This window comes from Hyla sarda, chromosome 5 (genome assembly GCF_029499605.1).
Source record: "Hyla sarda isolate aHylSar1 chromosome 5, aHylSar1.hap1, whole genome shotgun sequence".
NCBI lineage: Eukaryota > Metazoa > Chordata > Amphibia > Anura > Hylidae > Hyla > Hyla sarda.
In genome coordinates, this window is record NC_079193.1 from 120,674,459 (window position 1) to 120,690,737 (window position 16,279).

Consider the following 16,279-nt stretch of genomic DNA (forward strand, 5'->3'; position numbering starts at 1 on the left):
ACATTTTACTTTTGGCTATGATCTGGGTCATCATACTGAGTAGGGATCGACCGATATCGTTTTTTTAGGGCCGATAATCGGTGGAGGTTAGGGCCGATATCCGATAGCCGATAACTTATACCGATATTCCGGTATAAGTTATCGGCTATTTATCCCCCCTCGACACCGCTGCAGAGCATTGATTTAAAGCGGGCGCTTTAAATCAATGCACTGTGTTGGCTTTTGCGGTGCCATAGGCCGCCGCCACCACCACCCGCTTCTCTCCAACCTACCTGCCAGGGTGGTCCGGGCCATCCATCCTCCCTTCCTGTAGTGTCCGGCGGCATTCCGGGTGGAGGATGAACCGGTCCGGGCAGTCCTTCTTCTCCGAGGGTCCTCTTCTCCCCTCCGGGCAGGCTCCGGCCTAGTACGCTGCATAGACGCCGCTGCGCAGTGACGCCCTTGCGCGGCGAGGCACCTGACGTCACGGCGTAGCGGCATCTATGCAGCGTACTAGGCCGGAGCCTGCCCGGAGTAGAGAAGAGGACCCCCGGAGAAGGACAGCCCGGACCGGTTCACCCTCCACCCGGAATGATGCCGGACACTACAGGATGGATGGCCCGGACCACCCCCATTACGGGTAAGTTGAATTTTTTTTTTATTGACTCTGAGGGTGGGGGAGGGGCCCGACCGGTATATCGGTATGGGCAAAAATCCATACCGGTATACCGCCCAGCACTACGGGGGGGGGGGGGGGGGGCGGAGCGGTCGCGGTGCGGTGGGGGCAGTGCGGGGAGCGGGCCATTATTGGCTTATCGGCAAGGTAATTGCCGATACCGATAATGCCCAAAATCGTGATTATCGGACGATATTATCGGCCATACCGATAATCGGTCGATCCCTAATACTGAGTACTGAGATGGCATATCAGCTGGAAAATAGCAATTTTCATTTTTCATAAACTACAAGTCAACCACTCCAGGAAAATAAATTTCAGAAACACCCGTCTATTCCAAAATGTCCACTTCAGCCCTATACAAATGGCTCAGGTGGTGTAAAGTCCATAATGGGGTTACATGTGGGTGTTTCTTTTTATATTTTCCTCTGAATGTATCTGTCAGCTACTGAAATGTCATAGCCTCAAATGTGAACATAGTTCTATGAGTCTTGAGCCCTGTTATGTGCCCGCACAGCACGTTACTTCCACATTTTTTTACTCTGCAGAAGTTAGGCTAAACCTTTTTGGGTCTTTTTCTCCTATTAGTCCTTGTGAAATAGCAAAATTTTGGGTAACACCAGCATTTTAGTGAAATAATCAAATTTGTTTTTGCATTTTTACAGCCCACTGCTTAAAAAAACCTGTGAGTTGTAAATACTCACTGTACCCCTTTTTACAGTCCTTGGGGGGGTGTAGTTTCAAAATTGTAGTCCCTTGCCGTTTTTTTTTTTTGTAGATTTTATGTCAGAACCTTTGCCATTGCAGTGCAAATCACCATCTTAGGCCTCAAATGTGCTTTGTGCTCCCTCACTCCTTAGCCCTGTTGTGCACCCTTACTTGGGATAAATTGGGCTAAAAATTTTGTGGGGCTTTTTCTCATAGAATTCCTGTTGAAAATGAAAACTTGGGCTAACACCAGTAATTCAGTGTTAACCCCTTAAGGACGCAGGACGTAAATGTACGTCCTGGTGAGGTGGTACTTAACGCACCTGGACGTACATTTACGTCCTAAGCATAACCGCGGGCATCGGAGCGATGCCCGTGTCATGCGCGGCTGATCCCGGCTGCTGATCGCAGCCAGGGACCCGCCGGCAATGGCCGACGCCCGCGATCTCGCGGGCGTCCGCTATTAACCCCTCAGGTGCCGGGATCAATACAGATCCCGGCATCTGCGGCAGTTCGCGATTTAAATGAACTATCGGATCGCCCGCAGCGCTGCTGCGGGGATCCGATCATTCATAGCGCCGCACGGAGGTCCCCTCTCCTTCCTCCGTGCGGCTCCCAACGTCTCCTGCTCTGGTCTGTGATCGAGCAGACCAGAGCAGGAGATGACCGATAATACTGATCTGTTCTATGTCCTATACATAGAACAGATCAGTATTAGCAATCATGGTATTGCTATGAATAGTCCCCTATGGGGACTATTCAAGTGTAAAAAAAATGTAAAAAAATGTAAAAGTAAAAGTTAAAAAAAAAGTGAAAAATCCCCTCCCCCAATAAAAAAGTAAAACGTCAGTTTTTTCCTATTTTACCCCCAAAAAGGTAAAAAAACATTTTTTATAGACATATTTGGTATCGCCGCGTGCGTAAATGTCCGAACTATTAAAATAAAATGTTAATGATCCCGTACGGTGAACGGCGTGAACGAAAAAAAATTTAAAAAGTCCAAAATTCCTACTTTTTTAATACATTTTATTAAAAAAAAATTATAAAAAATGTATTAAAAGTTTTTTATATGCAAATGTGGTATCAAAAAAAAGTACAGATCATGGCGCAAAAAATGAGCCCCCATACCGCCGCTTATACGGAAAAATAAAAAAGTTAGAGGTCATCAAAATAAAGGGATTATAAACGTACTAATTTGGTTAAAAAGTTTGATTTTTTTTTAAGCGCAACAATAATATAAAAGTATATAATAATGGGTATCATTTTAATCGTATTGACCCTCAGAATAAAGAACACATGTCATTTTTACCATAAATTGTACGGCGTGAAAACAAAACCTTCCAAAATTAGTAAAAATTGCGTTTTTCGTTTTAATTTCCCCACAAAAAGTGTTTTTTGGTTGCGTCATACATTTTATGATATAATGAGTGATGTCATTACAAAGGACAACTGGTCGTGCAAAAAACAAGCCCTCATACTAGTCTGTGGATGAAAATATAAAAGAGTTATGATTTTTAGAAGGCGAGGAGGAAAAAATGAAAACGTAAAAATTAAATTGTCTGAGTCTTTAAGGCCAAAATGGGCTGAGTCCTTAAGGGGTTAAAAAATCTAATTTTTCAATTTTTACGGCCCACTGTTTAAAAAACGTGAGGTGTTAATACTCACTGTACCCCTTGTAACATTCCTTAAGGGGTGTAGTTTCCAAAAGATTGTCACGGTTTGGGGGGGATCTGCTGTTCTGCCACCATGGGGGCTTTGTAAATGCACATGGCCCCAAACTACAATTCCAGCCAAATTTTCTATCCAAAAGCCCAATGGCGCTCCTTTTCTTCTGAGACCTGTAATGCGCCTGCAGAGCACTACTTATTCACATATGGGTTATTTCTATACTCAGAAGAAATGGGGTTTTAAATTTTGGGGGCATTTTCTCCTATTAACCCTTTGTGAAATGGAAAACTTTGGGGTAACACCAGCATTTTAGTGTTTAAAAGTCAACTTCAACGAAAAGTCATCAAACACCTGTGGGGTGTTCAGGCTCAATATACCCCTTGTTAGGTTCCTTGAGGGGTTTAGTTTCCAAAATAGTGTGCCATATGTTTTTTAGTTTTTTTGCTGTTCTGGCAACATGGGGGCTTCCTAAATGCAACATGCCCCCAAAAACCATTACAGCAAAATTCTCTCTCCAAAAGCCCAATGTCGCTCCTTACCTTCTGAGACTTGTAGTGCACCCACAGAGCACTTTACATCCGTATATGAGGTATTTCCTTACTCCAGAGAAACTGGGTTACAAATTTTAGGGGGCTTTTTCTTCTTTTACCACTTGTAAAAATGAAAACAGTGGGTCTACAAGAACATATTAGTGTACAAAATGGAGATTTAAATTTTTCTCCTCCACTTTGCTGCTATTTCCGTGAAACACCTAAATGGTTAACAAACTTTCTGAATGTCATTTTGAATACTTTGAAGGGTGCAGTTTCCATAATGGGGTCACTTATATGGGATTTCCTACAAATTATGAATTATTTGTGAAAATTTGATTTCCTGGTATACATTGAGACCCTCTACTGTCTTCTTCAAAAAATAAAAACATGTTAAAGGACAACTGCAGCGCAATATACACTTATTCCCTATCTACAAGATAGGGGATAAGTGTTTGATCGCGGGGGGTCCGACCCCGTGTGCCTCCATGAGCGCTCATAGTGAGCGCTAAGGCGCGTAGCATCTACCTAGAGGTCGACGGTGACGCCCCGTCTCCTCCCCGTCCCCATACAGGGATTGATTGGTTTTACCTTGGGACGGTGTTTTTGTTCTTTTTTTTTTTTTCTTTCTTTCTTTTTTGTGGTTCATCATTGCAAATTGTTGTGCAGTTTTCACTGAATTTTTGTGCAAAAAAATAAGTTTCATATACACAAATGTGGTATCAATTAAAAGTACAGATCACCATACATTTAATGGTAAAGTGAGTGATGTCATTACAAAGGACAATTGGTCACGCAAAAAAAACAAGCCTTCATACTCGTTTGTGGATGAAAATATAAAAGCGTTATGATTTTTAGAAGGTGAGGAGGGAAAAACGAAAACCCAAAAATGAAATTGGCCTGGTCCTCAACCTCTTGGGGATGAAGGGCGTACAGGCCGGACCGGAATTCCTGCTGAAATCATTCAGCAGGAATCCCATGCAAATGCCTTGGGGGCGTCCTGAGATCGGTGACTTGCGGCTATTCTGGGCTGATCGGGTCTCTGATGATCGGAGCTGATCAGAGATGGCCCCGATCATTCTAAAGGATAGGAGTGAGGTGGCAGGGGAACATTCATTTCCCCTGCTCTGCCCACCCCTGGATGTCGGGGCAGAGCGGGGGAAGATGGCGGCGAGGTGCGGGGGCCGATACCTGGGATCATGCGGGGACCAACGGCAGGCAAGTGGTGCGGTGGCGGTGTCAGATGCTGCAGTGAAGATCACGTAAAGTGATCTTCACTGCAGCTTCTATGCATTTCAAAACTACAACTCCCAGCATGCCCAGACAGCCAAAGGCTGTCTAGGCATGCTGGGAGTTGTAGTTTTGCAACATCTGGAGGGCTACAGTTTGGAGACCGCTATTCAGTGGTCTCCAAACGGTGTCCTTCCAGATGTTGCAAAACTACAACGCTCAGCATGCCAAGACAGTCTCAGCATGCTGGGATTTGTAGTTTTGCAACATCTGGGAGGGCACAGTTTGGAGACCACTATACAGTGGTCTCCAAACTGTAGCGCTCCAGATGTCAATTCAAAGCATGCCGATACTTTCCAGCATGCCGAGACTGGCCCTTCAGATGTTGCCAAACTACAACTCCATGCATGCCTGGGCAGTCTGGGTATGCTTGGAGCTGAAGTCTTGCAACATCTGGAGGGCTACAGTGGTCTCCAAACTGTTCACCTCCAGTTATTGCATAACTACAACTCCCAAAATGTCCTTCGGCTGTCTGGGCATGCTGGGAGTTGTAGTATTGCAACAACTGGAGGCACACTGGTTGGGAAACATTGTATTTTTCTTAACTCAGTGTTTCCCAACCCATGTGTCTCCTGCTGTTGCAAAACTATAACTCCCAGCATGCACTGACAGACCATGCATGCTGGGAGTTGTAGTTTTGCAACAGCTAGAGGCACACGGGTTGGGAAGCAGACAGTGGTGTGGAAAAAGTGCGGTAGTCTGTTACCTAACTCAGTGTTTCCCAATCCCAACCAGTGTGCCTCCAGCTGTTGCATAACTACAACTACCAGCATACTCGGTCTGTCAGTGCATGCTAGGAGTTGTAGTTTCCTATAATTAAAGCCTTAAATGCGCATGGCGCTCTCTCACTTCAGAGCCCTGTTGTTGTATTTCAAGGCAACAGTTTAGGGCAACACATGGGGTATCTCTACTCTTTGGTGGCTTTTTCTCCTTTTACCCCTTATGAAAAGGTAAAGTTGGGGTCTGCACCAGCATGTTAGTGTAAAAAAAAAAAATTTTTTTTTACACTAACATGCTGGTGTTGCCCCATTTTCATAAGAGGTAAAAGAAAAAAAGACTCCCAAAATTTGTGGGTGTAAATGCTCACTGCACCCCTTGTTACGTTCCTTGAGGGGTGTAGTTTCCCAAATAGTATGCCATGTGGGGTGTTTTTCGCAGTTCTGGCACCATAGGGGCCTCCTAAATGCGACATGCCCACCAAAATCCCATTGTCGCTCCTTCCCTTCTTAGCCCTCTAGTGCGCCCACAAAGCTCTTAACATCCACATTTGAGGTATTTCCTTACTCGAGAGAAATTGGGTTACATATTTTGGTGGGCTTTTACCCCTTGTAAAAATTAAAAATATGGGTCTACAAGAACATGTTAGTGTAAAAAAATGAAGATTGTGAATTTTCTCCTTCACTTTGCTGCTATTCCTGTGAAACACCTAAAGGGTTAACAAACTTTCTGAATGTCATTTTAAATACTTTCAGGGGTGTAGTTTTCATAATTGGGTCCATTATGGGGTGTTTCTAACATACCCTCAAATTCACTTCAAAACTGAACTGGACCCTGAAAAATTCTGATTTTGAAATCTACTTGAAAAATTGGAAAATTGCTGTTGAGCTTTGAAGCCCTCTGATGTCTTCAAAAAGTTAAAACATGTCAAATTTATGATGCATACTTAAAGTAGACATATTGTATATGTGAATCAATATATAATTTATTTGGCATGTCTATTTTCCTTACAGGCAGAGAGCTTCAAAGTTAGAAAAATGCAAAATTTAATAATTTTTCATGAAATATGGGAATTTTTCACCAAGAAATTATGTGTGTATCGACGAAAATTTACCAACTACATAAAGTAGAATGTCATGAAAAAATAATCTCTGAATCAAATTGATAAGTATAAGCATCCCGGAGTTATTAATTCTTAAAGTGACAGTGGTCAGAATTGCAAAAAATGCTCCCGTCCTTGGGGTCAAAATGGGCTTGGTCCCTAAGGGGTTAAGGTCAAAATGGGATTGGTCCTTAAGGGGTTAAATTCTTTTTGGATGATCGGATAACCTCATGAGAGTTGTTTGTTTTGTTCTTGGTTGTATGACTTTAATATTTAATTCAGTTTGATTTGCCCCTTTTATTGAAGTGTTTTACACCTGATAGCATCCATTTATTACTTGAATTTGCTGGTATGTGAATTCCCTCAAGGCATTTTGGCATACATAAATGAACTAGAATTTTATTTAGAATGAAGTTTATTCATGCCAAATGAGAGGCTTAGACACACAGCTGTATTATTTTAACTGCATTTGTTGTAACCAGAAATAATTAGTTTTCTTTTAATTCCCTACTTACAAAACTCGAAGCAAATCCTGATCTGATTAAATGTCAAGTTTATTTAGGTTCTCTAAACTGCAACCTAACAGTCCTGCTGTCCATGGCAATGTCATTAGGGATTAGCGAACTTACAGTAAATTCGATTCGTCACGAACTTCTCAGCTCGGCGGTTGCTGACTTTTCCTGCATAAATTAGTTCAGCTTTCCGGTGCTCTGGTGGGCTGGAAAAGATGGATACAGTCCTAAGAAAGAGTCTCCTAGGACTGTATCCACCTTTTCCAGCCCACAGGAGCACCTGAAAGCTTTACTAATTTATGCAGGTAAAGTCAGCAACTGCCGAGCCGAGAAGTTTGTGACAAATCGAATTTACTGTAAGTTCGCTAATCTCTAAATGTCATGTATTTTGCTTAAGTGGGTAGTCTCATCTTCTAATTTTGGCTTCCCAGCCCCCTCCAGGCTGTTTGCGGTTGCTGGAATGGTTGGGAAGTCAGTCATTGGAAGTTATGCAAATTGGGCAACCTCCCTGCTTAAAGGAGAGCTCTGCAAATGGCATAGCTCCATAAGCTAAGTTTTAGGACCAGGCCAGTTTTATTTTTGCGTTTTCGTTCTTTCCTCCTCACCTTCTCAAATCCATTACTCTTTTACAGTGCATAGTGAAAGTATTCGGCCCCCTTGAACTTTTCAACCTTTTGCCACATTTCAGGCTTCAAACATAAAGATATAAAACTGTAATTTTTTGTGAAGAATCAACAAGTGGGACACAATCATGAAGGGGAACAAAATTAATTGGATATTTCAAACTTTTTTAACAAATGAAAAACTGAAAAATTGTGCGTGCAAAATTATTCAGCCCCTTTACTTTCAGTGCAGCAAACTCTCTCCAGAAGTTCAGTGAGGATCTCTGAATGATCCAATGTTGACCTAAATGATTAATGATGATAAATAGAATGCACCTGTGTGTAATAAAGTCTCTATATAAATGCACCTGCACTGTGATAGTCTCAGAGGTCCGTTTTAAAGCGCAGAGAGCATCATGAAGAACAAAAAACACATCAGGCAGGTCCGAGATACTGTTGTGGAGAAGTTTAAAGCCGGATTTGGATACAAAAAGATTTCCCAAGCTTTAAACATCCCAAGGAGCACTGTGCAAGCGATAATATTGAAATGGTAGGAATATCAGACCACTGCAAATCTACGAAGACCTTGCCGTCCCTCTAAACTTTCAGATCATACAAGGAAAAGGCTAATCAGAGATGCAGCCAAGAGGCCCATGATCACTCTGGATGAACTGCAGAGATCTACAGCTGAGGTGGGAGACTCTGTCCATAGGACAACAATCAGTCGTATACTGCACAAATCTGGCCTTTATGGAAGAGTGGCAAGAAGAAAGCCATTTCTTAAAGATATCCATAAAAAGTGTTTCCACCTGGGAGACACGTCAAACATGTGGAAGAAGGTGCTCTGGTCAGATGAAACCAAAATCAAACTTTTTGGCAACAATGCAAAACGTTATGTTTGGCGTAAAAGCAACACAGCTCATCACACTGAACACACCATCCCCACTGTCAAACATGGTGGTGGCATCATCATGGTTTGGGCCTACTTTTCTTCAGCAGGGACAGGGAAGATGGTTAAAATTGATGGGAAGATGGATGGAGCCAAATACAGGACCATTCTGGAAAAAAACCTGATAGTCTGCAAAAGACCTGAGACTGGGATGGAGATTTGTCTTCCAACAAGACAATGTTCCAAAACATTAAGCAAAATCTACAATGGAATGGTTCACAAATAAACATATCCAGGTGTTAAAATGGCCAAGTCAAAGTCCGGACCTGAATCCAATCGAGAATCTGTGGAAAGAACTGAAAACTGCTGTTCACAAACGCTCTCCATCCAACCTCACTGAGCTCCAGCTCTTTTGCAAGGAGGAATGGGCAAAAATTTCAGTCTCTCTATGTGCAAAACTGATAGACATACTCCAAGCGACTTACAGCTGTAATCGCAGCAAAAGGTGGCGCTACAAAGTATTAACTTAAGGGGGCTGAATAATTTTGCACGCCCAATTTTTCAGTTTATTTGTTAAAAAGTTTGAAATATCCAATAAATTTCGTTCCACTTTATGATTGTGTCCCACTTGTTGATTCTTCACAAGAAATTACACTTTTATATCTGTTTGAAGCCTGAAATAAGGCAAAAGGTTGAAAAGTTCAAGGGGGCCGAATACTTTCACTATGCACTGTACATTTCAATCCACAGACCCATATAAGGGCTTGTTTTTTGTGCAACCAATTGTTCTTTTGTAATGAAATCACTCATTTTACTATAAAATGTACGAAAAACCCAAAAAACGTATTTGTATGCAGAAATTTATATAAAACCGCATACCACAAATCTCAAACTTCTTTTTACAAAATCAGTATGTTTAATATCGCCCTATTTTGACACCTATAACTTTTGCATTTTTCCATATACGGGGCTGTATGAGGGCTATTTTTATTTTATTTTTTAGTACTACTTGTGACTATGTGACTATTTAATATCTTTTAATACATTTTTTTGTGAATGTGATGTGACCAAAAAGCAGCTGCAGGCGATCAGATCAGCCATTGCAATAGCTGCACTGCCGCAGATGCCATGAGGAGTTAATGGCATCTGAGGAGTTAACCCCTTAAGGACCAAGCCCATTTTGACCTTACGGACCAGAGCATTTTTTTGCACATCTGACCACTGTCACTTTAAGCATTAATAACTCTGGGATGCTTTTTCTTATGAATTTGATTCAGAGAGTATTTTTTTGTGACATTCTACTTTTATCATAGTGGTAAATTTTCTTCAAAACTTGCATCATTTCTTGGTGAAAAATTCCAAAATTTCATGAAAAATTTGAAAAAAAATGTTAAGCTCTCTGCTTGTGAGGAAAATACCAAATTGTATATTGTTTAACATATACAATATGTCTTCTTTATGTTTGCATCATCAAATTGACATGTTTTTACTTTTCGAAGACACCAGAGGGCTTCAAAGTTCAGCAGCAATTTTCCAATTTTTCACAAAATATTCAAAACTGAACTGGTCCCTGAAAAATGTAAATTTTAAACTGGATGTAAAGCGGGCGAACTACAATGCTCAGAAGAGAAGGAGCGCCATTGCGCTTTTTGGGGGAGAATTTGTTTGGAATGGAAGTCGGGGGCCATGTGCGTTTACAAAGCCCCCATACTACCAGAATATTGCCCCACCCCCCCACATGTGACCCCATTTTGGAAACTACTCCCCTCACAGAATGTAATAAGGGGTGCAGTGAGCATTTACACCCCACTGGCGTTTGACAGACTTATGGAACAGTAGACTGTGCAAATTAAACATTTTATTTTTCATTTTCACGGACCACTGTTCCAAATATCTGTCTGACACCAGTGGGGTGTTAATGCTCACTGTACCCCTTATTACATTAGGTGAGGGGTGTAGTTTCCAAAATGGGGTCATGTGGGGGGGGGGGGGGGGTTTACTGTTCTGGCAGCTTCAGGTCTTTGTAAACCCACATGGCCCCCGACTTCTATTCCAACCAAATTCTTTCTCCAGAATCCCAAAGCTGCTCCTTCTCTCCTGAACATTGTAGTGCGCGCGCAGGGCACTTTATGTCCACATATGGGGTATTTCCTTAGAAAAATGGTGTTACAAATTATTGGGGGCTTATTTCCTATTACCCCTTGTGAAAATGAAAAATGTGTGATAACTCCAGCATTTTAGTGAAAAAATACAAATGTTTCATTTTCACGTCCAATTTTACCGAAAATTCTTCAAACACCTGTGGATAGTTAAGGCTCACTGCTACCAGAATGCTACCATGCTACCAGAACCGCTGTAACTGTCACCCCTGTGCAAATCACCTCAAATGTACATGGCGCTCTCACTCCTGAGCCTTGTTGTTCGCCCGCAGAGCATTTCACGTCCACATATGGGAAATCTCCGTACTCAGGGGAAATTGCGTTACAAATTTTGGGGATCTTTTTTTTTTTTTTTTTTTTCCTTTTACCTCTTGTGAAAATGAAAAGTATGGGACAACACCAGCAACTTAGTGTAAAAAATATTTTTTTTACAATAACATGCTGGAGTAGACCTCAACTTTACCTTTTCATAAGGGGTAAAAGGAGAAAAAGCCCCCAAAATTTGTTAGGCAATTTCTTCCGAATACGGAAGTACCCCATATGTGGCCCTAAACTGTTGCCTTGAAATACAACAGACCTCCGAAGTGAGAGAGCGCTATTTGAGGCTTAAATTAGGGATTTGCATAGGGGTGGACACAGGGGTATTCTACTCTAGCGATTCCCAAACAGGGTGCCTTCAGCTGTTGCATAACTCCCAGCATGCCTGGACAGTCAATGGCTGTCCAGCAATACTGGAAATTGTTGTTTTGCAACAGCTGGAGGCTCCGTTTTTGTCTGCTGGGAGTTGTAGCCCCTGTTAGGTGTGTGTATGCCAGTCGTTCCCAACCAGGGAATGCTGGGAGTTGTAGATTTGCAACACCTGGAGGCATCCTGGTTGGGAAACTGGTGTATGCCCTGCAGAGGCGTGGTGAACTACAACTCCCCGGAGACTACAGAAGCAGCATGCTATGTTATATTAGTGTGCTGTGTATAACTCTGTATATATATATATATATATATATATATATATATGTATATATGTATATATGTATATATGTATATATGTATATATGTATATATGTATATATGTATATATGTATATATGTATATATATATATATATATATATATATACATATACATACAGGGATGTGGAAATCCTATAGCCAGACGCCCGGGACAAGTAGTTTTGGGCGCCGGGCAGGTGAATTGTTTATAGATTTAGCCCTGTATCGGGCGAGCAGGGACAGACAGACTTCCCCCTTATTTTTCTTTAATGTCGGTGTGAGGCGCAGGAGCGGATGGAAGTCTCCACCTCACACCGGCTCTGAGTGTATGGAGGGGGCGGGGGCCTCCAGCTGACTGCAGAGTCCACTTATCTCTCCTCCCGGAGGATGGACGGAGCTCAGAAGACACAGCAGGGTGAGAGAAAGGATGTAGACAGCTCCGTGCACAGCTCCATCCCCCGCACACAGCTCTATCCCTCCCCCTGCTCTGTCTAGACAGGACCTAATCCACCACGGGGAGGTTGCTTGTTTGCACGGGGAAAACACAGAGCAGGGAGGAGGGGGTAGGGGAGGACGGAAATCTCACCTCACACCGGCCGGGACTACAGCTCTGATGTCCACTCATGGCGGCTCAGGTGAGGAGACCGAGAATGCAGGCGGCGGCAGGAAGGGTGGGTGTATATGTATGGTGTGAGTGTATGTGTGATGTGTGTATGTAATGTATGATGGGGGGGCAGCGGCAGGTGTATGTATGATGTGTGCATATGTATGGTGTATATCAGTGTTTCCCAACCAGGGTGCCTCCAGCTGTTGCAAAACTACAACTCCCAGTATGCTCTGGACATGCTGGGAGTTGTAGTTTTGCAACAACTGGAGGCACCCTGATTGGGAAACACTGGTGGATATGTATGGTGTGATGTGTATGTGTGTATGATGTCTATGTGTGATGTGCATGTAATGTATGATGTCTATGTGTGATGTGTATGTAATGTATGATGTGTGTGTATAATGTCTATGTGTGATGTGTATGTGATGTATGATGTGGGGTGGGCAGCGGCAGGTGTATGTATGGTGTATATGTATGGTGTGAGTGTATGTGTGTATATAATGTATGATGTGGGGGGGGGGCAGTGGCGGGGGTGTGTGTATGTATGATATGGGGGCAGTGGCTGGTGCATGTATGATGCGTATGCATGAATGTTTTGTATAGGAGCGGACTGTCACGTCGGGCATTAGGGCAGTTGTGCCATCTAATTTTATTTATTTTTAGTTGCACCCGCACTAAATTTCACCCCCAGAATCCCACCCCCTTCATACTCACCCGACAACAAAGAGCCCCACGGATGCACACAAACACGCCCCAACCAAAACTACAACTCCCAGCATGTTGGACCATAACCTAATCTGTAGAACTATAAAGTGCAACATGCTGGGAGTTGTAGTTATGGTTCGGGTCAGTTGCAGAGCTATAGGCTGCATCAGGGCATGCTGGGTGTTGTAGTTACTAACTGCAATTCCCAGTATTCCTTGACATAGACTATGGCTCTGCAGCTGACACAAACCAAAACTACAACTCCCAGCATGTCCTACAACAACCTTAACTGTACTACTATACAGTGCAACATGCTGCATCACCCACACAACCATAGGCTGTATCAGGGCATGCTGGGAGTTGGTTATCTAGTAACTAAATGCAACTTCCAGCATTTTCTGACACAAAATGCACCACACAAACTGGAGAAGCAGAACCCCCCCCCCCCCCCCCCCAGTAACACATAAGTCCCTATTGAGACTGAAAACTAGTGATTAAAATATTTTAAAAAGTACGTATATATGTGAATAAGCCCCTTTCCTAATAAGTTTCCAATTTTCTTTAACCCCTTCCCGCAGAATGTCATATATAAACGCCGGGTTGTGCAGTGCGTTCGCGCATCCCGGCGTTTATAAATGACATTCAGTTAACCCGGCGATGCGCAGCATCGCACGGGTTAACTGGCAGAAGTCCCGCTGTTTCCAGCAGGGGACAACTTCTGCTTCACCCCCAGGACCATCCATTGATGGTCCTGGTCAGCGATCACTGTGATTGTTCCCTGTGGACCAATCACAGTGATCTGGGGTGAAAGTTCAGATCCCCCGCACTGCCCGCCCTTGGAAGTCGGGCAGAACGGGGGACGAAGGCTGCAGGGGCTCGCGGGGACCTGCGGCATTCGGGGGGAACACGTGGGGACCGGCGGACTTACCTGATCCAGCGGCGGGACCGAGGAGCAGCGCGGGACCGGCCACGTGGACGAGCAGCGACGGGTAAGTATGTGGTCCTCAGAGGCAGCAGTGAAGATCTTCACTGCTGCTTCTAGGAGTCTGAAAACTACAACTCCCAGCATGCCTACAACTCCCAGCATGCTGTCTGCCTTTGGCTGTCTGGGCATGCTGGGAGTTGTAGTTTTGCAACAACTGGAGACACACTGGTTGGGAAACATTGTTTCTAACTCAGTGTTTCCTAACCTGTGTGCCTCCAGCTGTTGCAAAACTATAACTCCAAGCATGCACTAACAGACCATGCATGCTGGGAGTTGTGGTTTTGCAACAGCTGGTGCACCCCCCCCCCCGCCGTGAATGTACAGGGTACATTCACATGGGCGAGGCTTTTACAGTGGGTTTCTCGCATCTTGAGATGCAGCAAATTTTGCGCTGGGAAACTCGCTGTAATCCCCCGCCCATGTGACTGTACCCTAAAAACACTACACTACACTAACACAAAATAAAATAAAAAGTTAAAAACACTACATATACACATACCCCTACACAGCCCCCCTCCCCCAATAAGAACGTCCGGTACACCACTGTTTCCAAAGCAGAGCCTCCAGCTGTTGAAAAACAACAACTCCCAGTATTGCCGGACAGCCGTTGACTGTCCACGCATGCTGGGAGTTTTGCAACAGCTGGAGGCACCCTGTTTGGGAATCACTGGCGTAGAATACCCCTATGTCCACCCCTATGCAAATCCCTAATTTAGGCCTCAAATGCGCACGGCGCTCTCACTTTGGAGCCCTGTCGTATTTCAAGGCAACAGTTTAGGGCGACATATGGGGTATCGCGTTACAAGGTTTGGGGGGCTTTTTCTTCTTTAACCCTTCATGAAAAGGAAATGTTGGGGTCTACACCAGGATGTTAGTGTAAAAAAATTAAATTTTTTACACTAACATGCTGATGTTGCCCTATACTTTACATTTTCACAAGAGGTAAAAGGGAAAAAAGCCCCCCAAAATTTGTAACGCAATTTCTCCCGACTACAGAGATACCCCATATGTGAGCGCAAAGTGCTCTGGGGGTGCACAACAAGGCCCAGAAGGGAGAGTGCGCCATGTACATTTGAGGTGATTTGCACAGGGGTGGCTGATTGTTACAGCGGTTTTGACAAACGCAAAAAAAAAAAAAAACACATGTGACCCCATTTCGGAAACGACACCCCTCACGGAATGTAATGAGGGGTGCAGTGAGAATTTACCCCCCACAGGTGTCTGACGGATCTTTGGAACAGTGGTCCGTGAAAATGAAAACTTGTACAGCCCACTGTTCCAAAGATCTGTCAGACACCAGTGGGGGGCAAATGCTCACTGTATCCCTTGTTACGTTCCTCAAGGGGTCTCGTTTCCAAAATGGTATGCCATGTGTTTTTTTTTTTTTGCTGTTCTGGCACCATAGGGGCTTCCTAAATGCGATATTTGCTCTCAAAAAGCCAAATATGACTCCTTCTCTTCTGAGCATTGTAGTTCGCCCATAGTGCACTTCAGGTCCACTTATGGGGTACCTTCATACTCAGAAGAGAAGGAGTTACAAATATTGGGGAGTATTTCCTGCTATTAACCCTTTCAAAAATGTGAAATTTGGGGGGAAACACACATTTTAGTGGAATTTTTTTTTTTTTTTTTTTTTAAATATGCAAAAGTCGTGAAACACCTGTGGGGTAATAAGGCTCACTTTATTCCTTGTTACATTCCTCAAGGGGTCTAGTTTCCAAAATGGTATGCCATGTGTTTTTTTTTTTTTTTGCTGTTCTGGCACCATAGGGGCTTCCTAAATGCGACATGCTCCCCGAGCAAAATTTGCTCTCAAAAAGCCAAATATGACTCCTTCTCTTCTGAGCATTGTAGTTCGCCCATAGTGCACTTCAGGTCAACTTATGGGGTACTTTCATACTCAGAAGAGAAGGGGTTACAAATATTGGGGGGTATTTCCTGCTATTAACCCTTGGAAAAATGTGAAATTTGGGGGGAAACACACATTTTAGTGAAAAAAAAAAATATTTTTTTTTACATATGCCAAAGTCGTGAAACACCTGTGGGTTATTAAGGCTCACTTTATTCCTTGTTATGTTCCTCAAGGGGTCTAGTTTCCAAAATGGTATGCCATGTGAGGGGTTTTTGCTGTTCTGGCACCATAGGGGCTTCCTAAATGCAACATG

At 43.4% G+C, this 16,279-nt stretch overlaps 1 protein-coding gene across 7 annotated transcripts in view; it reads left to right on the top strand.

Moving 5' to 3' along the window:
- Positions 1 to 16,279, top strand: part of SLC12A7 (solute carrier family 12 member 7) — an 870,696-nt gene that overhangs the window by 297,276 nt on the left and 557,141 nt on the right. The gene's annotated exons all lie outside the window — the stretch shown is intronic.